A 24,048-nucleotide genomic window follows, 5' to 3' on the forward strand; every position below is an offset into this window, starting at 1 on the left:
CGCACCAAATATTTTTGTAGACTTGCTCCTCCTTGGAAGCATCTGGGACTTCCTGTGGCTCCCCTGGCTCTTGCTCCTCAGGGTGATGGTCTTCCCTGAGCTGTGCCAATCAACAGCAGGCCCTTCTTCCCCTCATTCCAATCAAAGCTATCACCAAGGCAACATTGCCTGCAGCCTACATTCTCCACTCCTTTTATTTGTGAGTGGATACAATTGAGCAATCAGTGATAGTTCCTTTCGAGTGGTCTCCCTCCATATATATGGCAGGAATCCAGTCTCTAGTTCTTGACCTGCCCTCAGTCTGAACATGGCATAACAAGACCACCTCTTGCAGGATGATATCATCCTGGCGGATGACAGGTGCTGAGCCTGCCCTTCAGACACGACGATGCATTCACAATGAAGGTCTTAATTAAGCTCTAAAGACCCATGTCCTATGACCCACAGTCAGACTTCAGGTAGTTCTCCTCCAGTGGCCTTGACAATAAATATCGATGCCCAATTCTTGCACCAGCCTATTTTACGCGCCCCTTGCCGGAAACATGCCTGAAATGTAAGCCCATTGTGGCGGCTGCCTTCTCACCAGTGTCAACACATCATAGCGCCTCTAACTTCTGTTCCAAATGACGGTTTTCCCCTTCCTTTTGTAAGTAGAGGAGCCCTTACCACTTAATGGGTGTTTGCTAACCGTCTGACAAACTTTACTCAAGTATTATAAAGATAAAACAATGAGGTGAAGTAAAGCAACCTTAGACATGTTGAACAGTGAATCCAGCTGTGCACAATCTGTCACGCATGCGGCACAGCGCCTGCAACCACTGGCGCCGGCTCCAAGTTTTCATCGGCACGCGCAGGCGCAGCACCTGCCGGTTTGCCCCGCCCCCTTCTCGAACTTTCCAGGGACATGCGCAGTTAGTGCTGGCTGCGCGCATGCTCCGCCCAGTCCACTGCCCATGCGCACGGTGAGTCTGGACGTGTGAAGACCATGTGTTTATTGTACTTGCGGAAATTCTCCAGCCCTGGTCGTTTCCTGAATGTTATGCCCACAATACGGATTTTGGTTGTTTTTTTTTTGGCAGAGTACCTTATAATAGGGCCAGCGGCACGTAAAGTGATGAAACGGGTAATAATTTTTCAACTATATTATAACAACTACGTCATTTGGGACTACTGAAAGCGGGCTATGGATAAATAGACCATAATAGAGACATCTGACATTCACTCAAATGTGAAAATTGGTATAACCTTTTCAAGGGGTTTTACAATGAGACCAAGGGGGTGAAATTGGTTTGCATCAGCAGCGATCTTCTTTTCTACTGAAGTCCACAGGACGATAGTTCAAACCCTTTTTGGAGACGTGAAACAAAATGCTGGAAAAACTCAGCAGGTCTGACAGCATCTGTGAAAAACAAGAGTTAACGTTTCGAGTCCGTATGACTCGTCAGAGAGAGAGAGACAACGTTAACACGAGTCATACTAACTCTGTCTCTCTCTCCACAGATGCTGCCAGACCTGCTGAGTTTTTCCAGCATTTTCTGTTTTTGTTTCAGATTTCCAGCATCCGCAGTATTTTGCTTTTATCTTTTTGGAGACGCATTTCCGAGTCTCGCCTTCCATTTTACTTGGCTTGAGATTAAAGACCTTGGCAATATTTTGCAAGTCAGCAGAAAATTACAACTGGGGAAGTGAAAGGTGTTGATTCGGTACGACCCCAACATCCGCGCTGCTGGTGAAGACCAGCTCCACCCCCTGACAGCATCTAAGTGGAAGCTTTCTTCAGCTCAGTTCATGTTCCTTGATTGCAGGCTGGTGGGACCTCACCCTCTAGAGAAGCACAGAATCATTGACAACAAGCTCTGAATTTCCAAGTTGAACTGCGTGTGTGCAGACTCCAGGAGTTGCAGTTTCAGTGGAGTAATGACAGTGCACACTGACAAAATCGGGCTGTCTTCTAAATGGGTTGACCAGTCACTCAGACTGTTTCAGTTTAAGCCTTCATAAAATTCATGCATATTTTATTCTCCGTTATCATGTCAAACTATCTCCAAGCATGCCGCACAATTAAAAAAATTAAATGACGGCTACTTAGTTGGCAAACAGCACACAAAATTCAAGTCCTTTTTAACATTCTGTGCCAGTAGCTTCTGGCAAACGGCCATGAGTTGAATGACCAGTTTTCTTTTGAAGGTCCTGGCTGATGACGACCAGGACACAAGGAAATCATCCTATTCTACCTAACGTAGTGCCATGGGATCCTTAACATCTATCTGAACCCCACAACATGTTTATCTCATCAAAAAGTTGGCACCTCTGACAATACAGTGCTTCCTCAGTACGGCACTGGAATATCAGGCTGGATTATGGGCTCCAATTGTGCTTTGGGGCCCAACCCCACACCTGATGTTATTTATTTCCTTTCGGGTCCACCTTCTGAAAAAAACCTGTTCTGTCAATACAGAAGTTGCTTTCAGAACTTTTAAAAATAATAATATGGTTTAAAATCTCCCATGATTTAAAATCTCCCAAACATTACTAGTCAGTTATTTGGGACACTACTGAATTGTGGGAGAAAGACTAGATTTGATGAATAAAGTTCAAATTTAAAAAACTTACTGCCAGTAAATGTTTGTTTCACATGATGACTGGAATTTAATGTCCTTCCCAGAGGTGGATTTGGTGGTGGTGAGGCGGAGGGGGGGGGCGGCATTTAAGTGGGCAATTAATGCTGATATTCACCCTGTGGCAGGTGGGGATTCACTATGTGAGAAGCCAAAAGGATAAGCCTGTTGGGATTGCTTGCAGTCATCTAGTTTGGTGGTGGTGGGTGGGGGGGGGGGGGGGTGGGGGGGTTGCTTTTAAGGCACTCAGTGCCTGATCGAGAGACTTGGCATTAGGAAATGGGGCCCACTGAGAGCCATGCACCTGCCATTGCTGCTGACCCCCCTCCCCTGTGACCCCCCCCCTCCCAGCTCCTGACCCCCATCCCACCACCCCTCACCTGTGGCTTGTGTCTCTCAGCGACTGTGGGCCTCAGATTTGTGCATTACCAGCAGCAGCCACTGATCCCACTAGTGCCTCTGACTGGCTGGCAACTTTCGGGAGGCAGCACTTCTGCCCCTTAGGTCCTTGATGCTGGGGAAGACCTGCTGTTGCCCAGTTAAGTGCCTGATTGGCACTTAATTCAGCAGGCCTTCCTGAAAGGAGGCGACACAGGCCTCTCACCAGCTCCCTAGCTGATGGGCGAGCCCCCGTCACCTCCATTAAATACTGCCCGATGAGTGAACTGAGCCCAATCAAATGCTAGTGCATCACAAACAGAAGCAACCATTACCAAACTGTAGATAGGGATTCTGAAATAATTTGTGTTCTCATGCTCTGAGATGTGTTGTAGTCTTTTGCTCAAAATTTTAATAAATATAAATCATTGCAAAAAGAACTGACTGAGTTTTGTAGCCATGTGGCGGAGAGACTTTTAAATACAGTACAGATTTATGTGATAGCCTAAAAAATGTATGTGCAATCCAATGGTTGAATGATCAGTTAGGGAATCTCAGATTTGAATTCCTGTACTGCCAAAAAAGGCCCTTATGAAGCAACTTCCTTCCACAAGGAGCTCATAATTTAACCCATTGAGCCTTTTTGGCACTGTACCCCTGTAATGGCTAACATATTCTTCTTGAGGTGCAGAGCCCACAACTGAATGCAATACTGCATATGGGGACTGACCCAAGCCTCTGTAGAACTCAAGCAAAATTTCAGAGGGAAGTGGGAAGAAGAGTTAGAAAACACGGGGCAGAAATTTTAGCACAGCGGGTGGGCGCGCGCACGACCCGCTGAAGCGTGAAATGACAGACATTGACGTCGGCCGAGCGTGCTGACATCAACGCACAGTCGCACGATAGTTCTGTCAGCGGGCGTGCGCCGGAGCCGGCAGCACGCCTGTCGACAATTAAAAGGCCTGTTAAGGCCGTTAAGTAATCAGTTAAATTAAATTTTTCACTGCCCGTCCAACCTAATGGTTGGTAGGCAGGCAAAAAGGCCAAGTAACCTTTGCATTTTTTTGGAAACCTCATTCACAGGCAGGTGAGGTTTCCAAAAGCAAATAAAAATAAAATAAAAGCTTAAATTTTTCATTAATAACATGTCCCTGCTCATATGACAGAGTCACATGAGGGGACATGTTTCATTATTTATTTTTTTAAATTATTTTTTTCATATCTCTTCATCTCCCTAAGGCAGCTGTGCCTCAGGTAGATTATGAAGCGCTCATGCGCATGCGCGAAGTTCACGCTCGGCCTGCTCGCCCTCCCCCACCCCCGCACAGGCAGCGCTGAGCACTGCCACTCGCGTTTCACACTGGGCGGGCTTTAATTGGCCTGCCAGTGTGAAATTGCGGTCCGGTGCCAATCGCAGGCAGCGGTCGGCTCCCCAACTGCCCCCACCGAGCACCCCTACCAAGGGCAAACTTCTGCCCATGGTTACAGGCCAAGAAGGAAAGGGAAGGAAGAGGCAATTATGGTACAGTAAGAGGGCACAGAAGAGTTAAAAGCTCTGGTGCGAAGATCATCTGTCAGAAGACTGCAGAATGGAGGAGTGGAGCTGGAGCCCATGGGAAGCAGCCACACTCCTGAAAGCAGTGGCTCCAGTGGCATAAGTCTTGTTAGCATGAGGAGGGCGGAAGAAAACACAAAGGAGTGATATGGAGACAGTAAGGGTGGGGAAGAGTGGGAGGATAGGAGGAGGCTGAGGTGAGAGGGATAGGAGGTTAAGAGAAAGATAGGGGCTGAGAGAAAAATGGAGGAAGAAAGGGGAGGAAGAGGGAGGAAAGATGAAGGGAGAAGGCAGAAAGGTAAAGGGAACAAAAGTAAAATTTTATAAACACTTTCAAAAACTGTTTGCCAGATTGTCAGAAAATTAATATTTTAGATTTCTAAAAGCACATGATGCAGTGAAAGAATATACCTACCCTATTTCAAAAGCACTTGATTGGGAACTTAAAATCAACATATAGGCAGATATATATGGTTCTCAAATCTGAAAGCTACACAGGAGTCAGCCCAAAAAGGCATATACCTAATAATGCAAGTTTCAAGCAACAATATCTTGTGAAGTTTGCAATTTTATACTGGAGAAATACACATTTATTATTAAAATTTAAACAAAATCACTTTGAGCTGGGATTTCCAAAGTTCTGAAGTACTGCCACGTTACACTGATATCCATTCCTAGAAGCAATCAGCCATTGCCCATAGTACAATCGAGCAAGTGAAAAAAACTCGAAACAACTGCAATTGGCTATCTTAATTTTCCCAAATGATAAAGCACTATAAGTGAAATAAAGATTCCTAAGCATTCTGTTTCTTACCACTAGAAAAGTAGAAACCTGCTGAATTGGACTTCCATCCATAATGGTGGGATTTAAGAGCTCATATTTGCAGGAATAGTAAAGACAGGGGTGAGCAGACAGGCTCTGGGGTCCTTCAATAATAAAGATATGATTGCAGGCAAATTGAGTTGAGGTCCTGATCAGCCATGAGCTAATTAAACTGTGGATTAGGCTTGAGGTTGCTGGCCTACTCCTATTTTGAGCATTAAGCCTACCTTCAGCCTTAGCTATTTTATCACCATTCATGAAGTATTCATTTAGTCTAATTTTCTTTACTAGTTGCTCCTTCAGATCAACTCAGTGAACCATTGTTTCTAACCTGAAGGTTGCTTAGGGCAGGGACCTCAATGTGCCAGCATTTCCAACAAAGAATCACATAGTGGGTTCCAAATCCCAACCCAAAGCGTTCTCTCAAGTTTCCCTATCCAGTGTGATTACACTTAACTCCATTACTCAATGGCTAATGTAAGGTGATAAATGACTGACAGTTATGCCAGACAATTTTTTTTACAACGTGCAGCTGAATACTTACATCTATCGTTCTTGGATAAACGCTTTGAATTTTTTGACTTATTTTCTCAATAAAGCTAACAATTATTTCTGTCTTTTCTTACCCTAAGATCATCTGGCAGTGCAAAACTTTTGAAAGGTAGTTTAACACCAAACAGCTGGACTGGGTGATTCCAATGTACTTTTTAAACAAAAAGCTGAGTTGAGATTTTCACTCTCTCCATACCAGTTAAAGTCACAGAAAACAGTTCTGCCTGTTGTGTGAAGTGAAAGTTGTTTAGCACATTTCAAGTGTCCTGTTACTGCCTGCTCAGTTTGCTCTGACATTTGGGCAAACAGAGACTTCTCATTGGTGACACAGCAGTTGAGTAATTTTGCTGAACCTCTCCAGAGACAAAACCTTCAGCCAACAGCCTCCATATATCAGCCTGCATCCCTACATAAGGTTACAGCTAAACCCTTGGATAACTTACTAACCATCTGAGGATATTTGGCAAACAGTACAGTAAATAAATGCTTCAGCTAATTCTTAAAGTCAGACCTTCAAGTCAGTGACTCTGAAGGAAAGAATGAAATAAGGTAGCATAAGATATTAATGTGAATCACTGTGCAGCACACAATTGGGGTCTGTCTGAAGCTCAAGTGTATTACTTCCATACACACGTTAATGTTCAACATAAATCCAACAAAATTGCCTGTTCAAATCGTTAAAAAAAATTGTGGCTATGTTTTGTGGATTTTAACAAGGGACACAGGTTTTACAGGTGGGGCAGCAACATTGCTGACTTGCCTAAGCAGCAGCTAACCAGGCCAACACCTGGAGAGTTGGGGAAGGAATACTGCTGACTAGTGTGAGAAGCAGATCCAATAACACTAATGTCAAACAACAAAGTGGGGAGCAAGGAGCAGCAGTCGAGAAAATGGTTGAGTGACCAAAGGAGCAACCGGTTGTAGCTGAAAACAGGCAAATTCTGTTCTGTTACTAACACAAAGTTAAACAAGCGCTTAAAAAGTTTTAGTCTGTTGCACAATTAATGTTAGTGAGATGTAAACTCTTTAATGCTGAAATGCAGCAGTTTATTCAAATGAAAAATAGTAAGGGTTACTAATCTTTGATAGAGGAGACCCATGGAGAAATCTGAGCCATGTATCTAGGACTAAAGGCTAATAAAATTACTCACTCAGAAATACATAGTAGTGACAGATGCCTGGCCTATATGGGGTTAATTTTCAATGTCTTGTAATAATGATAGCCCTATTTAAAGTGCATTCTGATAATGTGTTTTAATTTTAATTCGGTTTGGAAAGTAGAGAACTTATTCGAATAGTGCTGCTGGCCATTTTGTTTAGCGCGGACACTGTGCACGCAAACATCGTTGTTGGGTCTTCACTGCGGTTGCACTGGGAATAACATTGGCATGTACATGCACCACGCATGTCAGGAGATGTGTCAACATGACCTGAACTGCATTCAACAATGACACTAGCAAAATGTCATTCTGTTGAAAACGATGCAGAAGCGCACCAATACTGTATTCAGCGAAGACATTACTGGCTAGAGTATTGTTCCAGCGAAGAACATACATTACTGGTGTGTTATTTTCATTTATTTAACATTCATTGAAAATTGTGCATCTAGCCGTGCTGCAGTGTTTGCGCCTATATAAAATACATTAAATTAATACATAAAAATAGGCTTTTAATCTAAAAATTACAGGAATGTAACCCACCCTTATTACATATTTATGAAAGTTCACCTTTCTTTTCCCCATTAATGGTTTGAATGTACAGCTATCCCTCATTTAGCACTGTGTTCTTGATAAACAGCACGCTAAAAGAAAAAGTACTAAATGAAAATCACTTTCTCATTTATGGGGAAAAGAAAGGTGAACTTACGGGGCTGAATTTTCTGTTTGGCGGGGGAGTGGAACAGGAGCGGGCGCAGGTGGGTGCAGACCTGATCGCCACCCAAGATCGGATCTGCATCGCCATTTTATGTGGGTGGGCCAATTAAGGCCCGCCCAGCGTAATGCCCGACCCTCGAGGATAGCGGGAGTGGGTGGGCAGCGGCGAGAGTGCATTTCCCGCTGGGTCCAACGATGACCCGGTGGCCTGTCTAAATGAAGCACTGGCAGGCTTTGCAAGGCTGCTCACAGTGTCAAGTGGAAGGACCCACCAGAGGGCTTCTGGTAAGCAGGCCAATCCGGAGGGTAGGCCAGCGGAGCAGGCGAGGCTGGAGGGTAGGGCAGGGGGCCAATAGGCCCCTTGTTTCTCGGATGTCTGCCTTGCTGCCCTCCTCGAGGAGGTGGCAGAATGGCAGGAGGTGCTGATTCCCCAGGATGGGAGGAGGAGGCCCCCCCACATGACGAAATGTGCCCAGGAGGAGGTGGCGGAGGCGGTGAGCTCCCGCGACAAGGTGCGGCGCACCTGGATCCAGTGTTGCAAGCGCTTCAACGACTTGTTGCGCTCTGGCAGGGTGAGTACCATGTTGGCATTGGTCATGTAACCCAGCAGGTTGGTTAACCCCCCTGCTGCCTCCCCCCCCATCCCCCGCCCCAAAGCCTGAGTGTAATGAATCATTGACGGCATTTGTCCTTTGCTGGGTCGGCAAGCAGATACTGCCCATGCTGAGGTCAGCCTGAGTGGGTGATGAAAAGACGTGTACTGCCCTCGCAGCATGTGTTACACTGAGTCCCACATGACTGGTTTGGGGGCAACCTGGAGGAGCTGCACCTAGGCGCAGTGCTGGAATTCCAGGATATGTCCAAGTCAGGGTGATGACATGCTGGGAAGGGAGCTTCAATGTGGTGTGGCAATGAACCATCTGCTGCACGCTGCACTCCACGTGCTTGCGCCTCCTTGCTATGGAAGGATAAACCGTGTGGTGCCTAATGTGATGTATGCAGCATGTGGCCAAGGGGGTGGTTGGGGGGGGCGGGGTGGTGTGGAGCAGGCCTAGCATCTTTGTATGAGTGTTTGGCAGCAGTGGGGTGAGGAGGCTCTGGAGCCCTGAAAAGTCCCACTCTGATTGGGGTAGGCTGTGCGTGATAAGTGTCCATGTTCTCATCTCTCATTTTCTGGAAAAGAATGCTCATAATGCGGCAGAGCGTGCGAGGACTGGCGGCGGCCAGGTGCAGATCGCCATTCTTAGCCGCTTCGAGCAGGATGCCCTGGATCTGCAGAGGCGCCATGCACCCAGGTCCACTGGTGTTGGTGAGGCTGGGGTGCCACGGCCAGGTATTTATGCCCAACAGTAAGGTCAACATTGTTCTCCCAACAGTCATGGCACTGCTGAATGTTAATTGATTTAATTTTGCAACATGGCTTGGCCATTGGTTATGGAAGGATGAGCGCATAATGATCCGGGGGTCAGAGATACACGCTGACATTGTCTCCACGTTAACTGATCCACTGTCCTTGTTCTTCCTTTCAGCATCGTCGGAGCAGGGACGGGAGGAGGAGCAGCAAAGATCCCCTCTCACACCTGAGGGGCCTGAAGCCTCACCAGCGTCACACCATTTCTGCAAGGCAGGCACCAGCGCAGATACTAGCACCAGTGGGAATTTGAACATCGGCTAGTGTCCAGGGGCATAGCAGTGCGGGCACTTCACAGTCGCAGGAGGAGTTGGCAGAGACAGAGTGCCCATGGCGCAAGCAGTCAAAGGACTGCAGGAGACCAGGCATATGCTCAGTCGGTACCTGATGATGTGCCTCTGGAGCCATCCGCAACGCAGCAAGTGCAGGAAATGCGGCCGGGTGTGCGGGAGCATCTGGGGGAGATGCATGAGGCTATGCTTGGCTTGGTGTCCGTGGTGGAGGAGTCTACGCATACAATCACCGAAGCAATGAACCACATGTCTGAGCACCATGCATCCTCCATGGAGAGTGGCGACTCTCATAGAGAGCCTCCTCCAAGACACCCGTCAGGGCTTCCTGGGGATGCGCTCTGACCAGCAAGCCCTCACATTGGCATTGACCTCAGCTGGCCAGTGCCAGTGTGGGAGATAGTTTGGGCATCAACTTTCCCAGCTCGATGCCCATCCATCCACAGTGGGCAGGGAGGTCCGAAGTGACCTCACGTCAGCGCAGCAGCTGCCTGGCGTCTCTGTGGGCATCTCTCAGGGCACTCCAGACAATGGTGGCAGCTCCTTCACCCCTCTGCCAGTGACCGTAGCATCCAGTGAGACTGCGATGACTGGGGAAATGCCAGCTGTGGAACTGGCCGCTCCCTCCCGGGCGGGGCCAGCACAGGCTCCACGGGCCAGAGGATGGCCGCCAAGGTCATCAAGGCCAACAGGACAGCAGAGTCAACAGGCTGGCTCAGATGCCACTCCGAGCGATGAGGCAGCACCAAGATGTAGCACCCAGAAACAAAAACACAAGGCATCTTAGGCACACCATGGGTTTTTCATCGGTGCTTTTGTGTTGGCCCGAGATGAGATTCTTATGATTTGTTTTCTTTGGTAACACTATTCTCTTTTTTTTGGAATAAGTTGTTTTGCTTGACATAATAAATTCAGATATGTCACCATGGCTGAGGGTGCATCTTTTCTTCTACATGTGTATGGTTTCCAAAACTGCAATAAGAGCTTGGTTGGACATTCAGCTTTATTAACAAGGCCCTTAGTGACTGTTCCTAACCTGGCAGATTTTGCACTTAGGTGTTGAGTATTGAGCCTACAGCCCAGGCTTGTCCTGGTGGTCCAACTGTGGTTCGTTTGATTGGAGCCTCCCAGGTGTCCCTGCCTCCCTGCAGTTTTCCTGGGTCAGCTTCTACCCCCTCAGCATTTCCCTGTGCATGCTCCTCCTTGGATTCACTGCTGGACCCATTGTGTGCAACCGCAGCCACTGCATCGACGTCTTCATCGTCCCCCCTTTCCAGCAAGATTGTGGAGAGTGCAGCATGCAACCACTATCACTGAGACACAATCTGGGGGGTACTGGAGTGCACCCCTTGAGCGGTTCAGGCATCGGAAGCGCATCTTGAGAAGACCGATGGTTCTCTCCACCACAGCCCTCGTGGAAGCATGGCACCTATTGTACCGCTGCTCAACTTCTGTTCTTGGGTGGCGGAGAGGCATCATGAGCCACCTTCTGAGGGGATAGCCCTTGTCACCCAGCAGCCATCCATCAAGCCGAGCCGGAGCACTGAAGAGCCCCAGCACCTTGGGATTTTCTGAGGATGTAGGCATCGTGGGAGCTGCCTGCATACCTTGCACGGACTTGTAGAATCAGCATCCTGTGATCACACACTATCTGCACGTTCATGGAGTGGAAACCCTTCCTGTTGACGAACGCACCGGGCTCACCTGCTGGCACCTTGATGGCCAGATGTGTACAGTCTATTGCACCCTGGATTTGTATGCCAGATTTATTCTATAAGGATGTTGCTTTAGTGAAGATGAAACTTCTACAGACAGATCATGTATAGCTAAATTTGTCCTTCCCAACTTATTTCCACAAATATCTCTGTGTGACCACAATAGCTTTTCCAAATCACTTTGACACTTGTCTGGAAGGTAACTCAATATTACATTTAAATTTTCAAGTACCCCCTCATTATTCAGTTTTATTAAAGGAAAATCAATTTCAGAATCCTGCATTTCTACTTCTTTCTCATTATCTACCACCACTAACACCTCTTTTTGGTCCTCTTCCCTGTCAAAGTACTTTTTAAGCATATTTACATGGCACACCCTCTGCTTCTTTCTTCTATCTGGAGTATTTATTAAAAAATTGACTTCATTCAGCGTCTTTTTAATCCTGTAAACCCACTAAACCTTGCCTTTAATGAGTTACCCAGTACCGGTAACAGAACTGGCACTTTTCTCCAGCAACAAAACTAGCTTTCTTGTCTGCTTTCATTTCATCACTTGCTGTGATATCTTTAAATGTCCCTTAGCCAACTCACAATGCTCTGTTCAATCTCTCTCTGAAGTTTGATACATAATCCAGGAGAGTAGTTTCTGAATTTTGACCCACCAACTTCTCATGAATCAATTTCAGTGGTCCTCTCACCTCATGATCATAAACTAGTTCAAAAGGACTAAAACCTATTGATGCATTAAGAGCGTCCCTAATAACAAATAACAAGAATGGAACTCCCTTATCCCAATCCTGTGGATAATTCTGACTATAAACCCTCATTATAGTTTTTAGAGTTTGATGCCATCTTTCCAAAGCCCCTTGTTACTTGGGATGACAAGCTGTTGACTTCAACTGTTTTATCCCCAAACTGTTCATTACTTCCTTAAACAGCTGTGACATGAAATTTGAACCCTGATCTGATTATATTTCTTTAGGTAAACTATATCTTGTAAAAAAATTAGTTAATTCTTCCACAATTTTCTTTCTTGTAATATTTCTCAAAGGTATTGCTTCAGGAAACCTGGTAGACACATCCATTATTGTCAGTAAGTACTGATTTCCACTTTTAGTCTTAGGGACAGGTCCTACACAATAAATCATGACCTTAGTAAAAGGTTCTTCAAATGCTGAAATTGGAATTAAAAGTGCCGGCTTAATCACTGTTTGTGGTTTCCCTATCACCTGACACTTGAGGTTCTACAGAATTTGACTACATCCCTATGCAATCCAGGCCAAAAAATATGTTTTGTATCTTCACCTGTCTTTCTAATTCCTAAATGTCCCCCATTGGAATTTCATGAACTATCCTCAGAATCTCATTTCTATATCCAAACAGTAGTACAATCTGATGCACCACCCTCTAGCTTTCATTTGCTGAAGCATGATAAGGCCTCCATTTCCTCATTAAAACATTACCCTTAAGGTAATAGCATTCTGGAATACATTTTGCTTCAGTTTCTGAATAAGCTGTCTGATATAAATGTTTTATTTGTGAATCTCAATTTCTGTAACTCCACTAACCTCCTAGAGTTAAACACTTCAGCTGAATTGTCTTCCAGTCTTTCTTCCTGAACAAGGTTATCAAACACTGTCAGCTAATTGGATTTCCACACCTTCCCCCTGCCTTTGAACTTCCTGTTCTTCTTGTTTCAACCTATGAGCCTGTGACCTCATTATCACACAATCTGGAAACAATACAGGATGCTGTCTCTGCAACACTTCTGTTAAAAACACTTCTACAGGCTGCTCAACTACCATAGGCATCACCCACATTTGTGATCCAGCTATATGATTACCCAGAATAAACTGAACCCCTGCAATGGGCAATTTTTCCACTACTCCAACAATCACCTCACCTGTTTTCCACTTACTCTTTAAATTTACCTTCCACAAGGGAATAGGTTTAGCATCTGCATGAACCCCACTTATTATCTATCTCCTGTTCCTGCAATACTTCCTCTGAACAACAAATGTCACTATCCCACAACATTAAGGATTGACTAGCCCCTGTGTCTCTTAAAACTTTAACATCTTCACCTACTCCACCCTGTACACATGGAAAGACTTTCCCTTCACACACAAAATCTTTAAACATTTCTGCAACTCACTCTTCCAAATTCTCTTGGGTAAATTGTGAACACATTCCCACTTCTTTTTCTATTACTGATTCTCCCTGTTTTACTTGTATGTAAACCAATTTTTTCCCCTGTGCCTGGACTGCTTTCATGTGGCCATTTCATTTGTTTAGTTATCTTCTCAAATAAAATAAAGAATGCTTCCACATCTCATTCCTCAAACTTTAGAACAGCTTGTACAAATTTAAACATCTTCCCACTGGGTTTTAGGTTAAAGGTGTTTTCATCAGAACTTTCCTCAGCATCTGATGTCTCCTTTTCAAAATCCAGCCTCTTAAGCCAATATTCTCTGTCTCTTCCCTTTATTCTCTCTTCCATTGCTTTTTTTTCCTTAATCGAGGTTTTCCACCCACGGTGGTTGACAGGGCCCTCAACCGTGTCCGGTCCGTCTCCCGCGCATTCACCCTCACACCTTCCTCTCCCTCCCAGAATCATGATAGAGCCCCCCTTGTCCTCATTTATCACCCCACCAGCCTCCGCATTCAAAGGATCATCCTCCGCCATTTCCGCCAACTCCAGCATTTTGCCACCACCAAACACATCTTCCTTTCACCGCCCCCCACCCCCCGGCGGCATTTCGTAGGGATCGTTCCCTCCGGGACTCCCTGGTCCACTCCTCCATCACCCCCTACACCTCGACCCCCTCCCACGGCACCTTCCCATGCAACTACAGAAGGTGCAACACCTGCCCCTTTACTTCCCCCCTCCTCACCGTCCAAGAGCACAAACATTCCTTTCAAGTGAAGCAGCATTTCACTTGCACTTCCCTCAATTTAGTCTACTGCATTCGCTGCTCCTAATGCGGTCTCCTCTACATCAAGGAGACCAAGCGCAGACTGGGTGACCGCTTTGCAGAACACCTTCAGTCTGTCCGCAAGCATGACCCAGACCTCCCTGTTGCTTGCCATTTCAACACTCCACCGTGCTCTCATGCCCACATGTCCGTCCTTGGCCTGCTGCAATGTTCCAGTGAAGCTCAAAACAAACTGGAGGAATAGCACCTCATCTTCCGACTAGGTACTTTACAGCCTTCCGGACTGAATATTGAGTTCAACAACTTTAGATCATGAACTCTCTCCTCCATCCCCACCCCCTTTCCGAACCCCCTTTTTTCCAATAATTTTTCTTTTCCCACCTATTTCCATTATTTTTAAATGTATTTCCATCCATTGTTTCATCTCTACCTTTTAGCCTATTTCGATCCCTTCCCCCCACCCCACCCCCACTAGGGCTATCTGTACCTTGCTTATCCTGCTTTCTACCCTTAATGTCCTCATTAGCACATTTCTTAGCTAATATCACCGCCGTCAACACCTCCTTGTCCTTTCGTCTGTGACATCTTTTGGCAATCTCCACCTATCACTGGCCCTCTATCCAGTATGTCCCACCGCCACCCATAGATGCTGAAGGCTTTTCACACTTGTTAGATCTTAAAATGCCAATCCTTACACACAGCCTTCACTCCTTTATACATATTTTCCCCTTTGAATGCAAATTGTCATCGTTTCACTGTCTTTAGACTTTACCTTTCTGATAATAAAAATCTCTCATAGTACTAAGTTTTATCAGTAATCATTGGGAAAAATAAACACACCGTTTCTGAACTCCACCTGACTAGGTGACACATCTCACTCCCTCTTTTGAAAACAATCTAGTCTGGTTTATTTAAAATGCAAATATTCCCTTTACCTCCATGTTTACCTACTTAACATTTCAAACCTAGCTCATCTTCTACCACATCAATGCCTTCAGACCAGCTGTCTTTAATCCAATTAACACACACACACACACACACACATATAGACACAGATACTACTATTTTACAATAAAGTCCAATAACGTTATGAGAATTATTATATCTTCCTGACATGAGTGTCTTCAGTATTCTTTGGGAACTTGTCACAATTTTTTCAGATGATGTCACTAAGGGGCAACATGTAAATCAGGAAGAGGAAGGGACTAACTATATATCCTTGGGTGACCCATGACGGTGGGAACAAAAACTGTTTCTGCAGATGCTCTATCTTTGATTGGATAGATAAGAGGGAACGAACCAAGTCCAGTCTCACTGAGCTAGCTAACAGAGGAGAGGCTTTGAATGAAGATGGCTTGGTTGACTGTGGCAAAGACTGCCAAGTCACAACTGTCATAGGTTGTCATTTGTGACTTTGATTATGGCCTTTTCAGTGCTGTGGCAAGAGCAGAAAGTGTTACAGAGATTCAAAGATGGAGTTGTATGGAAGATGGGATGGATATGGGAGGTACCATCAAGTTCAAGGACTTTGGAGGAATGGGAAGTTGGGGATTGGTCAGTTGTTTGTAAGGACAGAGCAGTCAAGAGTGAGCTTTGCAAATGTGGATGATGTTAGTAGTTTTGAAAAGAAGGGGGACAGTCCCTGAGGTGAGGGAATGATAAACAATGACAGAAAACATGGGGGCCGGGAAAGGAATCATGCAATGGAACAGCATAAGCCATTCAGCCCTTTGTACTTGTGTCAGCTTTAAAAGAGCTATTCAATTAGTCTCAGTGCCCTGCTCTTTCTCCAGAGTTCTGTAATGTTTCCTCCTTATTCAATTGCCTTGGAAAGTTATTATTGAATCTTCTTCCAGCACCCTTTCAGGTAATGCATTTCAGACCACAACAACTGGCATGCAAAAGAATTTTCCTCATCTCTTGTCTTATTTACTAATCACCTTAAATCTTCATCCTTTGGTTATCGACCCTTCTGCCACTGCAAACAGAATCTCCTTATTTATTCGATCAAATACGTTCATGATTTTGAACATCTTGATCTAATCTCAACATTATCTGCTTTAAGGGGAACAACCCCAATTTCTCAAGTCTCTCCACATAACTAAAAAAGTTAATCATCTCTGGAGTACCTCTGGACGAAATCTCCTCTGTGCAGCTCTCTGGGGCCATGCTATTCTTCCTAAATGTGGCGTCCAGAATTGGCCACAATATTAAAGCTGGGGTCTAAGGACTGTTTATAATGCTTTAGCATAACTGCCTTGCTTTTGTACTCAATGGAGGAATTTTCCCAGTAAGGTTTTGGCAGGCATGCAGGGAGTTAAATCCCCTACAAGTGACATGAGATTAGGATCCCAACATTACCCCGCCCACTTCCGATTTCACTGGGGTGGGACTAAAGAGGAGTGGAGAATCCCTTGAATCTAATGAGTAAGCAATTAAGGTACTGAAACAGTCAGCTAAAATGTAGAACTATTTTAACACTCAATTCTGGTTTTCCAGCCAGGGCACCTGATTTCTAACCTGTCAACCACTCGCCAGGGTCACTAAGGAAGAGCTTCTCAGTGACACTGACAAGTTGGGAATGCTATGATAGGTTAAACTGAAGAATAACAGGTGGGAGGCTGCTGCTCATAGCCCTTCTACACTCAGTATTAACACTCCTTGACAGGAGATTGTCAGCCTCTTGGAAGGCACTTCACCTGTGTAGCACTTCACTCACCTTCATCTGCATTTCCCTGCTGCCAGTCTTCATTGTGGCATGGGAGGAGCTATTGCAGCTCCGCCTTGCACCTCTGATGAGAAGCACCACCACCAGAAACAACTCCAGGAGCAACACCAGCAGCAGCAGAGCCAGTTGCCTTTTCCACAGAGCAGAAGGGATGAGATCCCCAATAGGGTTTAGAGACAGAGGATCAGTTTTCATGCAATGCATGAGCACCAGTGCCTCAGGAGGCTTAGCCTCTCATGGCAGATCACTGCTGACATGTGCAGCCTCCTGAAACAAGACTTCCTTCCCAGTGAAGCAGGTGGGCACACATTGCCAGTGGTCTGTCACGGGAGAGCCACCCTTGGACTCTAACTCTCCCAGAAGTTGTCTATAAGCAGAAAAAGCAGAGGTGAGAATATTCATAATGGCTTGTGTGGAGACAAGGGAAGGATATTTGTGGAGGGCTACTGCGAGGCATGGGTGTGAGGGAGCAATAGGATGAGGGAACTATGAGGTTGGGTGCCAAGATGGAGATAAGAGGTGCCTGCAGAGAGAGGAATGAGTGGAACTGCAAGCTGCATTGTCCTGAAGAATGTTGTGCAATAGAATGCTAGGAAAGTCAGTTGGGGTTTGGGACCTGAAAGTGTTATGCCAGTCACCTTACCCACCCTCCTAATGTTCTGGATCCTTTTGTTCCACTGTCTGCAAGCTGGAGGGACCACCAGCTGCTGACTTAATTGATCACTTCCATTCTAGTGGTTGCGTGTGGGGAGGGGGGTAGGTTGTCCTCCTTCTCCTGCCATTAGCACAGCTCACTTCATTGCAGCTGGACCTCCAGCTAAGAGTGAGACACCTGGGGAGCAGCTTCCCAAGTCTCCAATCCATTCCTGTGGTTGATGGGGCCTCAAAAATCCAAGTGCTGTTGAGCCCCTGTAATCCATATCATAGTCCGTTTAATTTGGCATAATGGCCAGGTCATACCATCCACTCTCCCTAACTCTTTGCAAAACTGGAGGCTGGATCTTAATTGCATGGTTCAGTGAAAGACCTGGCAAAGTCCACTCTCCTCCTCCATTCAAATTCCTGACCTCCAAATGGTCCCGCCTTTCTAGCAGGGATGAAAGGGGGTTGAATCCACCCTACACCTCTATTAGTAGAGCCAAGGTTCCTGTGTGCCTTTTTAACAGCCTTCTCAACTTGTCCTACCTTTTTCAAACATCAGTGCAGGTCAGTTTCGTGGTCAGCGATTTAGTGGAAAAGACTAGTGTGTTTTGGTGTAAAGAGCCAGACTGTAGCAGTTTGAGGGAGGATATATCTAAGGGAGCAAACTTAATAATATAATACTCAATGACTGCTGCCAAGGGAGTTGACCAACTACACACAATTTGCTCCCCACTGAATAAAGTTTAAGTAAACTTGGATAGAAATAAGGGTTTGTAAGTGGGCCCTAAGCATTCCAGCACAAGCAGCTATATCAGGTAAATAGGTTACATTAGCTTATTGCTTGCTAATCAGATGTACATGATTACTATACTGGTTTTTACACAATTAAATTATATTAATTACAATACAAAATATAAAGATTCAAACGAATTTTTAAAAACTCCAAGTTAAAATTCCATTTGTTTTCAGAAAGGGAATAAGAATAAAAGAATGAGGATTTCGTTTTGAGTTCCTTCGTTTACTTATATTACAAAGATGAACTTCTTGAGGGTAATCTGGTAGCCTTTTTTTTTTAAAATAAGTTCATTATTTATTTTTTCAAGGCATTTAGACTTCTTCAGCTTTGTATCTGCCTGAAAAGTTTGACTTCAAGTCAAAAACACACATCCACAGTGTAATTTTACATGAGACATATTTAAAATCTATTAAGGGACGGAGTAAATGGAGGGTCTTCACTGAGCCAGTCAACCACTGCTTGGAAGCTGGCTAACAGCAAGTTTGACAGTGGTGTGACACCAGGCCACCTGTCCACTTGGCTGCAGGAATAAGGGTAGAAATGACAAACATATTGCAAAAAAGAAAGCACATCTCTTAGGGACAAATAACTATGATGCCAGCAACGTCACCCAATCTTAGAACAAGAACAAGAACCAAGAAAAGTACAGCAGAGGAACAGGCCCTTCGGCCCTCCAAGCCTGCGCCGATCATATTGCCTGTCAAACTAAAACATTTTGCACTTCTGGGGTCCGTATCCCTCTATTCCCATCCTATTCATGTATTTGTCAAGCTGCCTCTTAAACACTATAGTACCTGCTTCCACCACCTCCTCTGGCAGCGAATTCCAGACACTCACTACCCTCTGCGTAAAAAACCTGCCCCGCACATCTCCTCTATAGCTTTCTCCTCTCACCTTAAATCTATGTCCCCTAGTAATTGACTCTTCCACCCTGGGAAAAAGCTTCTATCTATGCTGTCCATGCCACTCATAATTTTGTAAACTTCTTTCAAGTCGCCCCTCAATCTCCATCGCTCTAGTGAGAACAATCCGAGTTTCTCCAATCTCTCCTCATAGCTAATAACCTCCAGACCAGGCAGCATCCTGGTAAACCTCCTCTGCACCCTCTCCAATGCCTCCATACTCTTCTGGTAATGTGGCGACCAGAATTGCACGCAAAATTCCAAGTGTGGCCTAACCAAGGTTCTATACAGCTGCAGCATGACTTCCCAGCTTTTATACTCAATACCCCTGCCGATGAAGGCAAGCATGCCATACGCCTTCCTGACTACCTTATCCACCTGCGTTGCCACTTTCAGTGACCTGTGGACCTGTACACCCAGATCCCTCTGCCCGTCGATGCATTTAAGGGTTCTGCCATTTACTGTATAATTCCTACCTGTATTAGACCTTCCAAAATGCATTACCTCGCATTTGTCCGGATTAAACTCCATCTGCCATTTCTCCGCCCAAGTCTCTAACCGATCCATATCCCGTTGTATCCTTTGACAATCCTCTTCACTATCTGCAACTCCTCCAACCTTAGCGTCGTCTGCAAACTTAATAATTAGCCCAGTTACATTTTCCTCCAAATCATTTACATATACTACAAACAGCAAAGGTCCCAGCACTGATCCCTGTGGAACACCACTAGTCACAGCTCTCCATTCAGAAAAGCACCCTTCCACTGCTACCCTCTGTCTTCTACGACCAAGCCAATTCTGTATCCATCTTGCCAGCTCATCTCTGATCCTGTGCGACTTTACCTTCTGTACCAGTCTGCCATGAGGGACCTTGTCAAAGGCCTTACTGAAATCCATGCAAATAACATCCACTGCCCTTCCATCGTCGATCATCTTTGTCAGTTCCTCGAAAAACTCAATCAAGTTAGTGAGACATGACCTCCCCTTCACAAAACCATGCTGCCTCTCACTAATACGCCCATTTGCTTCCAAATGGTAGTAAATCCTGTCACGAAGAATCTTCTCCAATAATTTCCCTACCACTGACGTAAGGCTGACCGGCCTGTAATTTCCTGGATTATCCGTTACCCTTTTTAAACAACGGAACAACATTGGCCATTCTCCAGTCCTTTGGGACCTCACTCGTAGCCAGTGAGGATACAAAGATTTCTGTCAGTCATAAATCTGATGATGATGATGACGAATGTTGTGGTTTGGGAGATCTGGTTCCAAAACAACCCTTTAGTTTAAAACGAACCAGGTTATTTCTAATTTCAAATTTAGTACAGTAATATATATATATATAAAGTTTCTCTGACTCAGATCATTGACATGAACACGAAATTATGACTTGTGTTGTAAAATTATGTCTGTGGATACACAGATTTGGCATCACAAGAAGTAACTTCATATTTGACTGGGAATTCCAAAAGAAAATAAGTTCCAGTATAATTTGGGAAAAGTAAGCCTGTACAATGTCACGGCTGTTTTCCAGTTTCTCTCCCAAATAATCCCACAGTGCTGAAAGCTCATCAATAAACACAAACAAGGAAACTGGAGAGATTTTGTTTTGAGATTAAGATAACAGGAGCATAAAATGTGAAAACTAGGGTGTTCTAAAGAGGAATTTTACGAAAACGCATATGAATCATAAAATCTTTGGAAATGTCATTTAAAAAAAGAAAAACCTTATACATTTGTCATCTTCTGTCAGCCATAAATAATGATTTCAGTTGAGTTGACATCTTTCACCACAAACAGTTTGACAAAGAAGCAATTTCAAAATTACATAAAATGACTTTAATGGAAACAAATATTCAATTCACTTAATATTCAAGAAATTTACATTAAGATATTATATGACAGATTGTACCAGCAATTTCCAAGCTGTAAATGGAACTTAAAGAATTAACAATATTGTCTTAACAGTTACCCCCTACTGACAGAGCACCTGAAGTTTGATTATGATCATGAATGGCCTTCCACTATTGCAAATGTATCACTTGTGCTGCAATTCATTTCTATTTTAAATTTTGCATGAAGCACTCTCCTGCAGTGTCAATTTCACAAAGAAAATCTCAGAAATCAAACAAGCTATTATAATCTTTAACACCTTTATGTATCTTTATTTTTTTCATTACTTCTTGTCATTGTTAGAACTTTTTATTTCTTTATAGAGCGATATTGACACCGTAGAAAAAACTAAAAGAAAAACAGTTGAGATGACAAATTGCTGAAGCACTCCGGGGTTAACAGCTGCATCCGCCAATATTAATTCAACTCCTGCGCACTGTTTGGAGTCAGTGACTCTTCTAGCTCCATTCTCTACTGGTGTCAGTATCGCTTTTAAAAAAATTGATATTTTAAGGTTAAAAGAGAAAACCCCAAATGGATGGGGAAACCAATTATAGTTTTGTGTAAGCTTACATTTTAAAATTGATCATTTAAAAAAAATAAAAGGTTGGAACTCACTTTTGCATGTAATATTTTACATCAATCCCATAATTAAAAAAAAATTACATAGGGTGAAAAGTTTTGTAATATCCCATTGTCCAAGATTTATAGGGACTGTATAAGTCAACTTTGTTTATTATATTTTAGTGCTCTGAGGATCACATTCCTCACTTTCATCCAGTTTCAAAGAATGGAAAATCAACAGCCTTGCCAGTAAAGTATAATGGGGCTGCTGTCTCCTATAATTAATGTCATTGTTTTGTAATGATTTACTAAACTAATTTCTTACTATGTGGAATTTTGATGATAATATTGTACATTTCTGTCCGTATTTCAATGAAAACCAGTGGCCTTATCTGTGTTTTTTTTCAGCTCGCGGGTTATTATTAAGTTCTACGGTTTATCAAAGGGAATCAAAGTCAATTTATTTCCGTAATGCATGACATCCATCAAAGCACACTTGCATATGACTGTTTATGCATTGTGAAGCAACACAAGCATATATTCACATATCGACAAGGACATGGATTTTGGACTAATTTTCAGCCTTTGAAAAATTATTAAGTTCTACGGTTTATCAAAGGGAATCAAAGTCAATTTATTTCAGTAATGCATGACAGCCATCAAAGCACACTTGCATATGACTGTTTATGCATTGTGAAGCAACACAAGCATATATTCACATATCGACAAGGACATGGATTTTGGACTAATTTTCAGCCTTTGAAAAATTAGTATTTTAGAAGCATATAATCATACCATAACAAAATAATGTGCTCTATATACAGTGGGGTCTAAACATTTTGAACTGTTTTGAACTATTCAATCAGAAAAGGGTTTAGAAGAGTATTTGTCCAGTGTAGTTTAACAATGGTCCAACACATTGAAAACTTTAAATCTTAAAAACATTGAAAGTGTATAGAATTTCAGATGAAAAACATGCCTCGTGGGTGAAGTCACAAATAACACACCGTAGCATACATTTTTAGTTACTTCCCCATCCTACAAAAAGCACATTCACTCCATCCCCAACATCTCCTTTCTATACTAACTAAACAGTGAACTATTTCAGGTCTGTTAAATAACATAACAGTAGGTTTTCTATGTTCTGTGTGGAATGATTTGGTTCGATAGTGGGTAATGGAGCAAATACAGGTCAGTGACAAATGATGTGTTTCAATGTAAAACTGCTTGCTGTCAAGACAATGAGAGGTCATGCACACAAAAAAGAAGGAACCCATACAAAGAGGAAACAAAGTTATTCCCACAAGTTCCACCTGTGCACTGACTTGTCCACACTTCATTAGTTTCCATCTGTTAGAGATTCAAACAGGAAATGAAATAATAATGTATTTTCCATTGAAGAAAATTCTGATATTATATTACAATCTTATCAGCATTTGTTTCTCATTAAGAAATTGTCAAAATAAAGATCATGAGGAGAAGGTACTTTCCTAATTAGCTCGATCTATTAGTACTGCCATGCTGAAAATATTTCCAATAAAACATTTGGCCAAAATAATCTTGGGGGGCAAAAACAGCCAATCATTTACTGCTGGGTTCTTCTGAGCTAGAGCCTGGAATTCACCAGCAGTGTTTAATCTCAACAATTCTCAAACTATGATTTACCTGAAGCTGTGTTAACTTAATTGCTAGACTTTGTGGCCTTAACAGCACACAGCATCACATGAGTAGGACAAAGCATTGTATGTTACAAGGTGTAACATTCCTATCCTTGTAAAATGTTATTGTCTGACTTTGAACACTTCCAAGGGAAATCTGCACTTTACATTTAATACAGGCATTTTTTTTTTCTGGCAAGCTATCATACTTACTATGCAAAATATGCATCACACTTGCATAATCATATTCATAAAACTACAACAAATAATGACTGATCAGGAAGGAACTTATCAATCAGTAAGCAAGAATAAAATCCAACAATCATTTAGTTCAAAAAATTACAAACTTAAAAATGGGCAGTCAACAGCAAGTAGCAATTTAACAAAAAAAATAACTAGTCAAACAGTTCAAAATTTTAAAAATTCTTTCACAGGATGTGGACATCACTGGCTGGGTCAGCAATTGTTGCCTATCCCTAACTGCCTTCAAAAAGGTGGTGGAGAGCTGTCTTTTTGAACCACTACAGTCCATGTGCTGTTAGAGAAGGAGTTCCAGGATTTTGAGCCAGCAACAGTGAAGGAACGGTGAGATAGTTCCAAGTCAGGTGTGTGGCTTGGAGGGGAACTTACAGGTGGTGGTGTTCCCATGCATCTGCTGCCCTTGTCCTTCCAGTTGGTAGAGGTCGTTGATTTGGAAGGTGCTGCTGAAGGAG

At 43.7% G+C, this 24,048-nt stretch overlaps 1 protein-coding gene across 1 annotated transcript in view; it reads right to left on the reverse strand.

Annotated features, from left to right (window-relative positions):
* The window catches only part of hlcs (holocarboxylase synthetase (biotin-(proprionyl-CoA-carboxylase (ATP-hydrolysing)) ligase)), a 190,773-nt gene that overhangs the window by 17,433 nt on the left and 149,292 nt on the right, over nucleotides 1-24,048 (reverse strand). The gene's annotated exons all lie outside the window — the stretch shown is intronic.

Source organism: Cetorhinus maximus, chromosome 16, assembly GCF_964194155.1.
Source record: "Cetorhinus maximus chromosome 16, sCetMax3.hap1.1, whole genome shotgun sequence".
NCBI classification, from domain to species: domain Eukaryota; kingdom Metazoa; phylum Chordata; class Chondrichthyes; order Lamniformes; family Cetorhinidae; genus Cetorhinus; species Cetorhinus maximus.